This window comes from Octopus bimaculoides, chromosome 19 (assembly GCF_046866305.1).
Source record: "Octopus bimaculoides isolate indiv1 chromosome 19, ASM4686630v1, whole genome shotgun sequence".
Taxonomy (NCBI): Eukaryota; Metazoa; Mollusca; class Cephalopoda; order Octopoda; family Octopodidae; genus Octopus; species Octopus bimaculoides.
In genome coordinates, this window is record NC_142946.1 from 29036166 (window position 1) to 29048450 (window position 12285).

General features: G+C 40.8%; 1 protein-coding gene and 1 long non-coding RNA gene across 3 annotated transcripts in view; one reads left to right on the plus strand and one right to left on the minus strand.

Annotated features, from left to right (window-relative positions):
- Positions 1-859, minus strand: part of LOC149131813 (uncharacterized) — a 51674-nt gene extending 50815 nt beyond the window's left edge. Inside the window, exon 1 of the long non-coding RNA XR_016245213.1 lies at positions 1-859. This exon is cut by the window's left edge and continues 521 nt beyond it. This is a non-coding gene — a long non-coding RNA (uncharacterized LOC149131813).
- Positions 1-12285, plus strand: part of LOC106880757 (cyclic AMP-responsive element-binding protein 3-like protein 2) — a 579185-nt gene that overhangs the window by 81028 nt on the left and 485872 nt on the right. The window lies entirely within an intron of this gene.

A 12285-nucleotide genomic window follows, 5' to 3' on the forward strand; every position in this document is an offset into this window, starting at 1 on the left:
TAGCGTTTGAAAGAAGTCAGCTGTGTAGTCCAATGAGAAACTCTTAGCCTGAATAAATTAATTTAATGGCTGAAGAGCCAACTGTTGCGCTGACGCCGGGTTCCTGGCTGTTTCATCACGAAGTAACACTACTAAAATAAAGCGAAAATATCTCCCTGAATATTTCTGTCATTGAACATTTACAACTGTACGACTGGAAATAAGTAAAATAAAATAAAATATAGTTATTCTTAATAGGCTATTTACTAACATATGTTTACTGGCGAAATCCATGTGTAATATTTTCTCGTGATCTTATTATGATAAACTTTAAGAGTTTATTCAGATAAAATATTTGAAAATATTTTAACAGAAATGAAATCAGATCAAGTTCTATGTGTAGTTTTTAAACTTTCAATTATCAACGTTCAAATGTTGATAATCAAGAAATAAGCTACTGGTGAGATGAGGTCGCTTCACTGTTCCGATTCCAAGTGAGAGTCAATTTATTCTGTTTCTGCGAAGGCATGTACGTGAAAACATTACCATTTTACTTTCTCTCTAAATTCAAGTGTTTATGACTTTACGATGCAAACAAAAGAAGTATCAAACAGTCACTAAAATGAGTATTAATATGATGTAGCAGCACAATCTGCGAGATTTATAAATAACATCTTGTAATTTTATCGAAATAAATCTAAGTAAACGGTTTTGCAGTTTAATTAAAACCAATTACGTGTCAATAGCAGAGGCAACTCCAATAGCAAAAACAATAAAATGACACGCGAAATTTTTAGTGGTCCTTATCCTGCCGAGGTCAACTTTGTCATTTCTTCCTTTCGGGGTCGAAGAAATAAAGTACCAGTCAAGTTGATCAGGATCAATGTTATCGCCAAACCCCTCCCCTCAAAATTGTTGACTTTATGCCTAAATTAGAAACAATTATTTGTAGAATAATTAGATCGTCGAGAAAAAATCGTTGCCAGATTTCTTCTCGTTCAAATCCTGCCGAGATCAACTTCCCCTTTATCTCTCCGGGATTGATGAAGTGAAGTTAAGTACTTGGTCGATCTAATCGATTAACCCCCACTCCTCAAAAGTGCTAGCCTTGAACCCAAGTTAGACATAATTATTATTATTTGTTTTGTGGGAAGGTAACTATGTCCCAATATTATTTTGGTTTCGTGGGAAAGTAGCTATGTCTCAATATATCCTAAGTTCAAATCTTCTGAAGTTCGAGTTTTGACTTTCCTCCTGGCATCGGAAAAAATATGCATTGGTCGGTTACGGGAAAAGATTTGATACCTTCTCCTATAAGCAGTATCAAAGTTAGAAATAATTTTTCTCGGGTATAGAACAGGGTAATGGGCAGCAGGGTTGTTGTCTAAGCAGTTGACATAGTTCCGATTTCCTCATGGCTCCACCAGATTCGTTTTATGGTGAAGGGCAGGTGGAAATGTTAGAATGAGTATTTAGTTTCGTCCCACGGAATTATAATTATAATTATTTAATGATGGTTTAATGATGACGGATTGAATTAAAGATGGAAGATTATCGGATTAAAAGCTTAACATGTTAACATTGAATTTTATGCATAGAATTATAACTTTTATAATGAATTGGAACTCTTTTACCTTTTGTACATTTGATCTCTTCAACCATTTCGTTAAGGAAAGAACGCAATGTCCATGACCTTTTGCTTTTCAAAGCCTCCGAAATAGGTAGGAAGTTATTTTCAAACGGGAGACTTGCATGGTCCAAATACTTGCAATGCAATGAACTCCACTAGAAGCACGGAAGGACCAGGTGTTGGTCTTAAACCGGGCGATCGATTAAGTTTACCATACGAGAATTAATACCTCAATGAGCCGGAAGCAAATGTCGCGAGCCATTTTGTCTTATGTTGTAACAATTCTACCAATTCATTGATAAATAAATTTATAGTTTTAGTTTGGGTGGATATGGCCTACCTTATTTCAAAGAATTTCTAAGCAGTAGCTCAACCAACTAAAAATGACATTTTCCAAGAAATCACTCTGTAGGGAAGTGGTTATACACCATTAGGTGTATTCCGATTCCGTACATTAAATTTCTTAAGGAAGAAAACGGAACGCAGGCTCTAAACTAACAACACAACAATATTTTTATTACAGGAGAATTCTGTTCAGACTAGGAGGGAATTCGGTAGCATGTCGCCCTTTGGTTAGATGAGACGCCGTTAATGAAGTTGCGTGGTTAGAAGTCATTTTGCTCTTCTCTGGTTATCTGTGTAGCTCCAGTGTTGAGCTGTCGGAGAGCTGCTACTGTGACGTCTAGCTTCCACGAAGGTCAGCGAGCAAAGAGATCGAAAATGCGCGGGAACGCTTGGATATGGATGACTACGCATGCGCCTGAGACTCTTCCTGTATTCCTTCCGGAACTAGTCCCTGCGCATGCGTGGATAAACTCTCCATAAATGGCGATTGATATTAGGCGCCACTACATGGCTCCCCCTCGAGTGCAGAAGCACGAAAATGGAAAAATTGAAGTGGCGCCTGAGGCAAGATGGCCACCGAAACCACCCACAAGATGTGGCACAAATATATATAAAGAAAAATCAAAGAAATGATGTACAATGGTGAGATACATGCATGCAATGTACAAAAGAATTGAGGAAAGAAAACATGCAAGTAAATGGGCAGTAAGTGCCACCTAGTGAAAACTAAAATAGACAATGACAAAACAACCGTGATGACGACTGTGCAGGAAAACTGGAATCACGCGATGTAAAAGTCTGATTTTTTTTTTTCTTTTTTGAAAGGAAAGAAAATATTCAGTAAGAAAGCACTGAAATTGTCCAATGAAACACAATATAAGACAGGCCGTCATGTAAACAAAGAATGTGTATACAAATATATGTATGTGAATGCAAGAGATACAAAGCATAGAAAGAGTCTGTAACACAGGATAATAAGATACCAGTTTTGTTAAGGTACACAGTAGATTTGAAAGTCTGTAATATAAGAGGTTAAGGTTGAGGCAGAGCTAAGTCACTTGTCGTGCAGTTGAGGCTTCTATGCCGGGCCGGATTCTTGATACAGATGGTTTCTCGCAGGTGTCGAATTCTGTTAACCTTGGTGAAGATATTTCACAACAGTATTGAGAGAAGCTGCGGTTGCTGTTTGGTAGCTTGTGTACGTAGAGTCGTGTTGACGTTGGGGACAAGGATTGTAGTAAACAGTTGAACGATGCTGTTGATGTCGTCGCTGGAAACTGGCTGGCTGTGTTACGTGTGGTCTACGACCAGATCTCACTGGCAATGGTCCAACCAAATCAAGGTGGACGTGACGGAAACGGGCCTCGGTGGATGGAAATTGTCCAAGTGGGGCACGAACGTGCCGGTGAACTTTTGCACTCTGGCACTTCAAGCAAGAGCGTGCCCAAGTGGTGATTGACCGCCGCATGTTGGGCCAAAAAAAAAAAACAAGCTGTAATAAGTTTGACTGTCGCAGAGATGCCCGGGTGTGACAAGGAATGAAGGGCGTTAAAAACAGAACGTTGATGGTTCTCAGGCACTAAGGGCCTGGGAGAACCAGTGGAAGTGTCACAGAAAATAGAGCCTTCGGAGGAAGGGAGCGGAAGATAGGCAAATTTACAAGAATGGTACTTTGGCGAAGTTAAGTCTAAACTCGACAAAGGAGGTTGCTCCTGCGAAATTGCTAGCAAATCAATTACCGCGGGAGTGGAAATAGAATGCACAGGGAGTCGCGAAAGAGCATCAGCTGGGATGTTCTCTTTCCCTGGCACATGACGAATGTCACCTGTAAACTGTGAAATAAAGTCCAGGTGACGAAAAGCACGAGGAGAGAGTTTGTCCGTTTTAGAGGATAGAGCAAAAGTGAGGGGCTTGTGATCAGTATAAATCACAAACTCCCGTCCCTCGAGCTAATGTTGGAAATGCCGAACTGACAGATAGATTGCTAATAGCTCGCGATCAAAAGTGCTATATCTGCGCTCGGCAGGCTTTAGTTGGCAAGAAAAGAAAGCCAAAGGTTGTAAGTTTCCATCTACGGTGTGGTGTAAGACAGCACCAACCGCAGAATCTGATGCGTCCACAGATAGTGAAAGAAGGGCCTCAGGAGCCGGATGTGCAAGGACGAGAACGGAGGATAATTCCCGTTTGACGGACTCAAAAACTGACAACGCCTCAGCAGAAAGAGTGAGTCGAGCATCCTTCTCAGCGTGGCCTTGCAGTAGCCTAGTTAATGGAAAAGACACAATATGTTTCGTGGTCTTGTTTCGTATTTTTTTTTTTTTTGTAATTTACGGTGTGCACAAAAAAAAAAAGAGAGAGAAAAAAAGAAAATTCGTAAAAAAACAATTGTGTTTGCCTTTTTTTTTTTCTTTTAGTGTGTATGTGTGTTGCATTCTCTATCTATGATATCAGCAAAAGTTTTCTTGCAGGATTGCATTTTGCGTGAAAATGCCTTGAAGGTGTGCAGAAGTGAATTGTGTCTGGCGTTGTTGTCGCGGGCATCTACTAAGATTAGCCCGAACGACGACAGTGTGGCATGCTGGCGCGTTGCCTTGGACAGACAATTTTCTCTGTTAACTTCGTGACCAACCTGGGGTCGAACAGAAATAAGTTGTGTCTGACAAGAACGCAGAGAGCATGAGTTGACATCCGACGTACACAGAGTCGGGAAAAAGAGCTGAGTGGGCACAGACATGATGATAACAACTCTAAAGGCATAATATTGTGGTGCATGTGTAGAACTGGGTGCGTGCGAAGAAAGAAATTGCAGACATTCAAAAGGAGAACCTGTAGTAGAAGCCATGCAATAAAAACAGGTGAGCAATGCGTGTGCATGAAATGTGCAATGCCAATGGCCAACGAGAGAAAAAAAAATATAGAACATTCAAAAACATATGCATATGAATTCAGTTTTTTAGTGAAATGAGTTGTCGCGGAAATAAAATCGTCGCGGAATTGAGTGTTACGTGTAAAGATGTGCAGTAAAAAAAAACATTGAAATAAGCAAAAATGACAAACTTGGCTAGAAAGTGTCCTGGTCCTGAAAAACTAAAAGGTAGCATTTGAAATGCAAAAGTAGGTGCATACAAAGGAAGTTCAAATCTATGGCTGTCGAAAACGTTGCTCGTGTGGGCTTCCGTAGAGTTATCCGGTTAGTTCTTTGTTGGATAGTCGTTCGAAATGCTGTATTTACTTATGTCAGCGGTTTCTCTGGTGGATCTGTGCATCGGGTTGCATTGCATTCTCTGGCAGGTCGAAAGTGAATTGTGGGTGTCCATTGTCTCGGTGAGTTCTTTTCCTTTGTGTTGTGCGACAGTCGAAACAAAAACTGTGCAGTGAGAGTTGTTATTCTTGTCTTCGATGTCTAAGGTTACTGTGGAAAGCATGTGTGAGACAGCCGACGGCTCGTGTAGTATTGTGGTCGGTAGTTCAGAGTTTTCGGGCTACATCTGTTCTTGATTCGGGGTCACCAGTTGTAGGGAAGTGGTTATACACCATTAGGTGTATTCCAATTCCGTACATTAAATTTCTTAAGGAAGAAAACGGAACGCAGGCTCTAAACTAACAACACAACAATATTTTTATTACAGTAGAATTCTGCTCACACTAGGAGGGAATTCGGTAGCATGTCGCCCTTTGGTTAGATGAGACGCCGTTAATGAAGTTGCATGGTTAGAAGTCATTTTTCTCCTCTCTGGTTATCTGTGTAACTCCAGTGTATAGTTGTCGGAGAGCTGCTACTGTGACGTTTAGCTTCCACGAAGGTCAGCGAGCAAAGAGATCGAAAATGCGCGGGAACGCTTGGATATGGATGACTACGCATGCGCCTGAGACTCTTCCTGTATTCCTTCCGGAACTAGTCCCTGCGCATGCGTGGATAAACTCTCCATAAATGGTGATTGATATTAGGCGCCACTACAACTCTTAATCGTCTTAAGGAGGGTTACATCGAACAGTATGTACAAAACTCTAGAAAACGACGGGATGATCACAGCGGGAAAAAAAATTGCAACCTAGAGACCGCGTCCCTGATTATCAATCACTGAGAGCCACTAGAACATAACTTATTAAAACACGCAAAAATATATAACACAAAGAAATACACAATAATTACACAGTTATTGCCATGTAATTATCACATAGAGTGCACCTTCCCCAGTATTTTGTAACTGACATATTGTTGTTACTATAGTTATATAGGACAGCATATTAACACCAACATTTAATTACTGTACAAAAAACAACAGCCATATATTACAGTAGCTTCGAATTATTTCAACACACACACACACACACACACACACACACACACACACACACACACACACACACACACACACACACACACACTACAAATCATTATATCAGTCATGCAAATAGCTACACAACATGTTATTAACACCTACATGCATATTGCTGCTGCAGCATGTTATTACCAAACTCTACATTCTGACAACAGACAGGCGATAGAAAAATTTTATTGAAATCAAGAGACAGTAAAATGAACACCTACATGTAACAGACTTACATGTTATTAAAAACAATACACAGGCGCGGTCCCAGGAATTTTTCGAAGGGAGGGCACACGGTCGGAAGGGAATACAATTCCAGAAGAAAAAGGCGTAATAACATTAGTTAGAAGGGCGCACTTTTTTCTTGAGGGGTGCACGTGCCCCTCAGTCCCCCCTCCCTTGGGTCTGGCCCTGATACATGTAATACAGGCATATAATACATGTAATTCAGAAACAACAGCTGCAACAACTCAGCAACAACAGTGAATGCTGTATATTATACAACTGACGCGTAACAGACAAAAACTTACCTGTAACCACCTGATGTTGCTTCTGTGTTACATGTTGCTGTTGTCTCTGTTAGTGACGTGTTCGAGCAAGGCTGATCTGAAACCTCACAACAGTGGCATATAATAAAGAAACAACAAGAACATGTAAGAGAGGCAAACGAGAATACAAGACAAAGAGGACAAATCTGACAGATTCAACAGTTACATGTATCGAAGAAAAAAGTTACCTCTAGCAAAGAGACTACTCGCTGCCTTTATTTAACACGTAAATTACATTTAAAAAACAGTTCAGTGTAACAGTGGGGGTCGATATCTATATGTAATACATGTAACACAATTGCAAGTTCTGCTTCAAAGGAATTTAACATCTAAGATCCTGCAATTAGTGACGTATCGATTTTACTTCCAGCAGCAATATAGTGGAAACGGTTAATCATTTTTTCCAAACCATTACTCCAATTCCCTCCCCAGTAAACACCCCTTTTGATCATAGGTCTATGCAAATGGCTGACTTTGGGGAAACAACAATAATATCAACCGTATCTGGTGTGAGAATTCCCTGATTATGTCGTGCGCCTGTGAATTCCAGCTGTCTTTCGTTTATGGGACCTGATATCCCTATCTCAACAGAGTGCATCGATAGGAGTATCTATGATTTGCATTTGACCAAAATTCACTATTTCCACCTGGCCCGTATGCACAAGAAACATCTTGTGCTCCACCTTTCGAGCATCTCTCTCAGCTGCTCTGAGCGAAAAAACTGCACTGTTATCCATCAACAGCTCGTCTACAGGCCCCCTTTCCAAGAACACATTCTGCGATTTCGGCAGCAGTCTCCACCCTGATTTTTCTCCATATAGCCATTCGCTCCTGTCCACAGTCGACCACTGAAAGTATATCTTTCCCCCGATAGTGCGTCGCGTCAATGGCTAGTCACTTCTAGTCTTCCTCTACCTGAATCTTTCCTGGTTCGTGTGCGTTCGGGGCATGATCGATCGATTGGTACCTGTTGCAATTCCCCACTGTCTTTCAAACGCTCTCCCTGGTGACATCGGGGTCGACATTCCTCGCCAAAACAAACGTCCTGTCGACTTCCACGTGGTGCATTTTGTGCAGTCTCTTTAGCTCTGTGCCCTCCAGCCGACATATCGCTGCAACCCCACTCGGAAATCCTCTGTTTCCAACCAATGCCTTTTCACTCTGTTTAGAACGTCCGCCTTATTCTTGTCTGAGGGCATGAACACCACATGCAGCTCCAGGACAAACTCGACAGTTAGCTCCCTCAGGATTCTCAGGCAACGTTTAATCACCATTTCCGCGGTCCCTTTCGTGCAGATCCTCTTCCGGTTATTGATCACTAACTCTTCCCACTCTCGCACTGTGGCAGAATCAGTCCGGCTCTCGACGATTACTCCCAATGCTATGCTGCTTGTGTCGCACCACACGGTCCCTTTCTTTGTATCAGGCACGTACCAGCTACCCTTCACTGGGTGTCCCGCTCGTACTTTCTCCAAGACCACTCGCATCATCACCATCCTCTTCTCTCCCACTTTATCACCCCAGTTCACTCCTTCTGCTTGCGTTTTGACATAGCTACATGCTGTCCGGAGCCATCCTGCGACAGGATAGTTACCCACCAACTTCCCACACTTTGAGAACAGCTCTCACCTATTCATATTCTGATTTAGGTCCGGGATCTCGTTTCCTCTGTGAAATACAAGCTTACCCACTTTGTCTCTTTCGAGCCGGAGTCCTAGCGCAGTACCTCCTGCTATAGCCTCTGTTGGTTTTGTAGTTAGCTCGAACCTCCTAAGATGGTCCACGATTTCCTCTTCTACATTCTCATCTACCAAGATATCAACGATATATGAGCTGATAGCCTGCTTCACTTTGGCCTCTTCGCCCAAAACCGCTTTGAGGACTTTCACCATGATCTTCGGCGCCGAAACCCAGTCAAGCCAAGCAGTTCGTTCTGCCCCTGTACCGCACTAGTTGGTACTTCCACAACTTCTCTGATACATAGAGCTGCAGATAGGTCGACTTGAGGTTGAAGATCGTAGTCGCCACCCTCATTCGCCTCCACTCACCCCTGTCCTATCAACCGTCACACCTCCTAATCGAATGATCATGTCTATTCCAACCACTACGTCGACGCCGTCCACCATCTCATCAACTACAATCACCTGCAGCCTCAACACGGACCCCTGTATCTCCATTTCCATGTCGCTGACACCCCTATATTTGACCCCTGCATCGCCATTTCCACGTCGCTGATGCCCCTACATTTGACTTCCCTACCATCTACCGCTCTGAGCCTGGTGTTTCCTCTCCAGCTGTCGACCATTCTTGCGGTCACCAGGGTTGTTGTGCAACCCGTATCCACAAGGGATCGTGCTTCCCTCGCCCCGACCATAAGCCACACTCCAGGCAACGTTCAATTTGTCGTGGAGGGAACTAGCGGTGCAGTAGTACCCCTTTGTTCGTTTCCCTTCTTGCAGTTATTCGCTATGGGCCCAAGGTGGCTGCATCAGAAACACATCACCATTGGCTTTATTCAGGCCATCATATCTCCTTCCCCAATGAACGGTCTCAACACATCACCACCGACTCTGATTTTTCTGACCATTACAAAAAAACAAAACAAAAAAAACCAATAACAAGAGCGACAGAAAATGTAAAAAAAAACAATTCTCGGACGTATCCTCACGGCTGGTAACAACGTGCCGAAATAGCTTGTGGTTTGAAGGCACGTAAATAAAGTCATTCTTACCTCGACTTGCAATCGGGTACCGCCGGCAGATTGCTCAATTCTTAATACGTGTTGTCACGACCTCTCTATCGCCACGTCTCGCCTCTGTCGCAAATAGCATGAAAATGAAGGAGACTTTTCTTCTTACTCGCCAACATAACATCATCTTCCTTCCACCACAGTCCGCACACCCTACGTTATGCCATTGCAGTTAAGTCAATGTGAATCGATTTCACTCTAAGGATCTCTGTTAGGTTACCAGCGACTACAACCAAAAGTTCAACCTTCTTTGTTAGAAAATACTGTAGCACCTAACATTCGTTGACCCTCTCCAATGTTATTCTACATCTGATACGCTACACTTACTTACACATCCTGGACAAACCCATCCTACTGATTGACAAAACACTTCAACCACTACGGACAAACAGTCGCTCCATCCTGTTTTTCTACTGCTACTACAATGACTATTTCTCTTTCTCAGAAAAAGAACCAGTGATCAATATTCTACCATTTATACAAGACTATATGATTTCGCCGTGACGATTGGCGAGATGATCAAATTTCTTCTGACATTCAACTTAGTTCGTTCTCCATAACATCAGATCTCTCTTTCCTTTTAATAATAATAATAATAATAATAATAATAATAATAATAATAATAATAATAATAATAATAATAATAACGGGTTGATTACTACCTAGCTCAGATACCAGGAAACCCCAAAATGGCTGAAGTTCAAAAGATAGTGCTCATGGGAACTGCCCATATCTTACGTAAAATACTGTCTATGTGATCTCAAATTTTAAAGCAAACACATAATTTTCTTATGGTTTCTTAAACATTCACTTGAACAAAACTGTACAAATCCAAATATATGGTACCCTAGGCATAACACCTACATGAACTTCTAACTTGTTGTCTCTTGAGGTCTCTGAGTGAGACTTGGATCCAACTTGTACAAATGCAAAACAAAAGTCAAACATTAAATAATAATAATAATAATAATAATAATAATAATAATAATAATAATAATAATAATAATAATTGGAGCATTGGGCATGATAAAAAATATATGAACAAAAAAGTAGAAGTTATACCTGAACCCTCAATACTACACACTATCCAAAATATAGCACTGCTAGGAACAGCCTACATCCTACGCAAGGCATTATCAATTCAATAATACAACTTAAACAAAACAATCCGAAAAACATCAATGGATAGCAAATATCCATTGAAATAAACTACCACCAGCCGGCTGGAAACTCAACGCATTACATACAAAACACACAATACAAACACTAATACAACAAAAAAACTGCACCACACCCCATAATAAAAGAGAAACTGACGCAATACAATACCGGGAAGAGTTTGCGCACTCCCAACAACAAAAAGGAACATACAATGCTGCACACACCCCAGCAATACGGAAGTGTAGCAGGTGATGCTGTAAAAATGTGCCTGAAACTACAAGATGTGGAATAATAATGATAATAATGATAACAATAAACACCATGTACAAAAAAATTACAAACAGATTAAATAATACCGGTATTATTCCACCCAAGAGTAACAACCGAGAATTGCGTACTGTAAGCTTGTTACGCAAAAAGTACGAAGATCTGAACGTGCAAAACAATCTGACAACAGAAATAAACGGACCGATACCCTACGAAAACGACGACCGTCAAAATAAAGGGCCGGACGTTGTTCCTCATGTCCCGCAAACAAAACCAAAACGGCATAAATGGACACGTGAGGAATACATTTCGATCCTATACGCCTATTTTACGGCAGTGCTCTACCCAAAAAAACGGAAACGCAACAACACATACATATAAAATATGGAAGAAAAATAATCTAAATAAAGACCTCGATAAAACAATGAACCCTAACAAACTAGCTAACATAAGAAGATACATTCTCAAAGCAAAAAAATATCAGAAATAGAAATAGAACAATTGAAAGGAAAAATACATCAGGAAAATCTAGATAGTAGTCACACAAAAATGCCAAATAATAATATAAACACTGAGAGTAAAACACGAGAATAAACGTAACTTCTCCAGCAAAAACGAAGTAAACAAAAAACAACAAACCCAGACCGTAGAGATGTATAATAATGTACAAAAAGCACCAATCCAGAACACCACGGATAAACATATGAATGAAAAGGAAGGCAAAACAAATCTAAAACCTGGGAATAACGAAGGGAAACCTAATAATTATGATACTATGAAAATGAGAATAATCAAAGAACTGAAAACCACAGATCTTAGAATGGACCACAGATTATATCTCCCAAAAATCAAAATAGACAATAAAACAACATCAATAATAAATAGCATAAACCTGGCCGTCACGGAACTAACAACCACAGAAACAACTGGCAATATCACTGAGCTAAATGACACAATATATGCGGCAGCCACTGCATCCACAAAAGAAGCAGACCTTGGGGATAAATAATATCCACCCAAACAGACCTTGTGGATAAATAATATCCAAAACAAAATTTTAAAAAAGAGAAAAGATTTATCGAGTCTCAACGAAATTAGTAGACAATCAACACAACTAAGTAACAAGAAGAAAACAAAAATACTGTACAAATACAGCATTACAGAAAAAGACTTACCTGAGGCAAAAGGAAAGCTAAAGCAAGATATCCTCACCAAAGCACAAAGGATCCGCCGGTATGAGAAACGCCAACGTTTCTTTGAACAAAACAAACAGTT